The 4,611-nt window shown below is 38.5% G+C and overlaps 1 long non-coding RNA gene across 1 annotated transcript; it reads right to left on the bottom strand.

Moving 5' to 3' along the window:
• Positions 1-2,723: 2,723 nt before the first annotated feature.
• LOC121773743 lies at positions 2,724-4,306 on the bottom strand. The gene is made up of 2 exons (XR_006044840.1): positions 4,169-4,306; positions 2,724-2,931 (listed from the first exon to the last, which is right to left on the bottom strand). It is a non-coding gene; the product is annotated as an uncharacterized LOC121773743 (long non-coding RNA).
• Positions 4,307-4,611: the final 305 nt, after the last annotated feature.

Below are 4,611 nucleotides of genomic sequence, written 5' to 3'. Positions count from 1 at the left end.
CATCCGCGACTCCTGCTGTGAGAACGGCGGTGGCGGAAGCACCACCGAGAGCTCACTGTCGGGCTGAATACGGTGTTGGGATCTTGACCGGGCGTGACTTCGCCGGAGAGGGGAGTGAACAACGGAGGGAAGAGGAGGACGCCGCTGTAACCTGACGACCGTATTGACAGCGATTTCGCCGGAGAAGAAGAGAGGAATAGAGCTCGTTTGTTTGATTTGGGGATAAGAGCATAGATAGAGAGAAAGAGAAGGGGGCGGTTGGTTACAGAGGCTGCCCCTTTTTGATGAGTTTATTTGGGCTAAGGAGTAAAATGCATAAGATGTTGGGCCAGATTAATTATGTTTGGGCTGGAATAATTGATCAGTGGGCCAAGATAAATCAAAGTGGGAGGAGAGCAGTTGGGTCTGACGGAATTAATTTACGAGGGAGCTTGGGCTGAAATTAATTTGGTTTTAAGCTAGAATTCTAATTAAGTTCTTGGGCCATGATTAATTAGGGCATGCATTCTAATTCTAATTCTAATTAAAAGTTAAAGAATTTTCTTAAGTCTTGTTAGTAAGTTGTGTCGTTTTCAAAAAGGTTATCTCCGCGAGTTAAGGGTGGAGTCAGGAAAATCAAGCTAAGAAGTTTAAGCAAACGAGGTGGGCTTTCTGTTAAAGTTACAGTTTTTACGAGAAGTATTTTACGTGGGCTTTCGAAATAAAGTGTTTTTATGTGGGCTTTCATAACTAAGTATATTATGAGCTTTCTATTTAAGATATGATGATAAGTGCGAGCTTGCTTTTTTTTAATGTGAAGTGTTATGATAACTGCTATTTGCTTGGTGTTATTATATGACGTTATGTGTTGCTTTACGAGTGCTTATGAAGTGAAGACTCTGTTGAAAGTTTTGAGTTCGGTTTTGACCGATAGAAATGAGTTTTGTTAAAAGTATGTGTACGAGGAAAATGAAGTTTCAGAAGTTTTGAGTTCGGCTTTGACCGATAGAAAAGTGAGTTTATGTTTCAAGAGTGTTTTATGAGGAAATGAAGGTTTTGAAAGTTTTGAGTTCGGCTTTGACCGATAAAAGTGATTTTTTAGTTCGGCTTTGACCGATAGAAATGAGTTTCGATCCAAATACGTTTACGAGAAAAGAAGGGAAGTTTTGAAAGTTATGTGTTCGGCTTTTGATGAAAGAAAGATGAGTTTATGTTAAAAAAATGGTTTTATGAGAAAAATAAGGTTTCAAAGGTTATGTCAAGCCATGTTTTGTTTTGAACGTTGCCTATCCGACTGACTAGCAAGGACGATGTCCCTACTAGACCAGAAGTTTCAGTTTTGTGAATTCAGGTTTGTAGTGGGATGTGCCCATACATTCTGTTTCACCAAGAGTTAGTGAATTCGGGTTTGTAGTGGGGTGAACCCATACATTCCGTTTCACCAAGAGTTAGTGAAGTCGGGTTTGTAGTAGGGTGAGCCCATACATTCCGTTTCACCAAGAGTTAGTGAATTCGGGTTTGTAAGCGGTTGAAGCCCATACATTCCGGTTCACCGAGTTTCGTGAATTCTGTTCACGAGGAGGTTAGTGGGCTTCCGTTCCCCAGGAGTTAGTCAGATATGGCATATGTTCCAGGAAAATAGATCGAAAGATCGCTTTTGAAAAAGGAAAAGGAAAATGTTTTAGTGTTCTCGGACTTTTCCTAAAACCCCGAGTTCACTCAAAGAGTGGCTTGACATAATCAGTTTTTATGAAAATATATTTCGGCACGTGTCCACTGAGTACACCAAGTACTCAGCCCTGCATATGTTTTAAAAAATGTGCAGGTTGAGCAGTGATGACGGCGGGCGGTGTTGAGCATAGACGATGAAGATCCTTCGATAGAATAGTACTCGGATGCGCCGTGTCTCCATACACGACGTTATCTGCTCTTGACTCTTCCGCTGCAAAGTAAAAGTCGAGTTTACAATCTTTGTATCATGCACTCTGATACAGATAAATTCGAGTTATTTCAGTTCAAGTTTAGTTGTGCCACAGTATTCCCCTTTCTTCCCCGCTTCTTTCATCCTCCCCTAGTCGCGATCAACCGGACTTTCTATCCTTAGAAAGTGCGGTCGTGACAGAGGGGTATCAGAGCAATTTTCTTTCTGCTCTGGACCCAAGAGTCTTCTTTCAGTCTTAGTCTAGAATGAGAATATCAGAAGGAGTAGAGCAGGAGAAATGACTCAAAAGGAGAGGATCAGATCAGAAAACCAGATTGGAGTTATCAAGAGAAACTTGAAGCGATTCATGACCGAGGGGCGCAATAGTTGAGGAATTGGTCGATTCCTTGAGTAAAGGTGTGTTAGGAAAACACCACGAATAAAAAAAGGAAACATGAGAATTGGAAGTAAGGTGAAAGAGAAATTAAGAATGGTTTGAAGGGAGTAACCAAATTTCGGGATGAAATTTTTGTTAAGGTGGGTAGAATGTAACACCCCTAGTTTTTGGTGCACGGATTTTTGGAGTATAAAATTTTTTTTGAACAAAGTCTCATGACCTCAGCAACAAGCACAAATAGAGGAACTATTTGTCCATCCACAAGAGTCGAGGATGTAACACCCCTTACCTGATTAATTTAATAATCGAATAAGTGATGTCACCTTTCAGTACCAATCCTGACTTAACAGAAAATCCTTGATTCTTCTTTATTCGTTTATAGATTAATTAATTTTTCATTACTTGGCAATCAGAAAAACTGTTATATAACGTCTGAAATTGGACCGTAAACCTATTTCACAAAAGTCTATATATATTTATACGACCTGGATAACGAAGTAAATGAACGTCCAAACAACATTACACTTTCTATACATGCCACAACTAACATATCCAATAATTACTCGAACTCAAAAGACTAGCTAGTGACCTGGCTGCAGCTGAACAATAAAAGAGCTAGGTCTGATCCTCTAATCTGCAGAGGGGAAAAAGAAAGGGGTGAGCTTCAACAAGCCCGGTAGTATACTCAACATTAGAGCCTAATTTCCGGAGTTAAGTAAACATTATACAACCTATGTGTTTACAATATTAACCCTTGAATATTCTCCAGAACCAACATTCTCATAACCATATACATATCAAAATAACCAACAATAAAAGTCTGACCTTTATATCGTCCTCCCTTGATTTCCTGGGACTTACTTGAGGCATAATCATATAATCTCATAGTATATCAATAAACATGATCAATTATCAGTAGCTAGTGTCGAGCAACATCATAACTTCATACAATGTCAAACAATGTTAGATTCACTCTTTTTGCATCAGAGGATTATTAGCATCAGAATATATCATTTAGCATCACATAATATCGTTTTTCACATAAGCATATAATTTTCACATATCATCGTCTTGATCATATAACGTCATATCTTGGCATTCACTATCGTGTAGCACTTTATATCATATAATCACACCAACGCATATACAGATCACCACAGTTTCACATATCCAAACACATATGACAACACATGCTCTCATGTACCAGATATATCAGAGTTATAACAGGGTTATAACATAGGTTTCACACAATCACATATCATAAAACACATAGCGATCACCATTGTTCTCACATATCAGAACACATATAGCCCCATTAAGTGCTTAGTGACTAACTAGGGTACGCGGACCAGATCAGAAACAGAATCAGATACAGACGCGGCCATGGTCCTCAAGAGGACGCCGCACAGACCACCCATTAGGGTGCAGACAGATAATCCCGGGAACAGACCACCCATAGGATGTATATCAGACAGATCAAATAGGGGCCCATCAGATAACAGACGATCCTCGCTTCGGTTATCCAGAAGACGAGTGATCACAGATAATGCAGCGCTGCTGTCCTATGGCATGCCAATTGTACCCACAGAACACACTCAAGCACGGGGCGTAAACACAGTCAAATATACTCATTTTCATATCAATACTTATTTTCAATAATCACTAACATAACACATCAGTATCTTCTTTTCATACCATATCAGATCAGATAAATAGATTAATTTCCAACTCTCACAATACCATCGCATATACAAAATTCACATATTTCACGTCATAAATAACATATACAAATCACATAAAAGCACATAAGATTCTATATGCAAAAGCGTAGACTTAATCCAGGAATTAAGACCTAATGTAGAATACACTACCTCGAAATCCAAAATGCCCTTGACACGCGAATCCCTTTATTCCCGCTCCTTGTCCTTGTCCTTGTTATTTCCTGGGGTAGAATTACCCTTCAATATATATTTCACTTTCGCATATAAAGTATCAAATTCATACTGTTAACCATTATTTTCTTACTTAATTTCATAATTCTTGTCTACTATGTATGCATATATCCTACAAGACATTAGATTAGTCAAAAACAACTATTTCTCCTTCAAGATTTCACATTAGGAATCATATCTTCATACACTTGTCCAAAAATAAGTTTAAACCATAAACATTTCAAGTTTTATCATGTCCCAAGATTTTACAGAAAATGCACCGACTTTGAAAAATCATTCTGGTCAACAACGAAGTCGAAAATCAACGTAACCAGATGAAAATAAAAGCCATGACTGTCTATTTTACGGGGATTAACTTTGGA

This window comes from Salvia splendens, chromosome 17 (genome assembly GCF_004379255.2).
Source record: "Salvia splendens isolate huo1 chromosome 17, SspV2, whole genome shotgun sequence".
NCBI classification, from domain to species: Eukaryota; Viridiplantae; Streptophyta; class Magnoliopsida; order Lamiales; family Lamiaceae; genus Salvia; species Salvia splendens.
The sequence above is the reverse complement of the archived record's forward strand: the minus strand, read 5'-3'. Positions and strand labels throughout refer to the sequence as shown.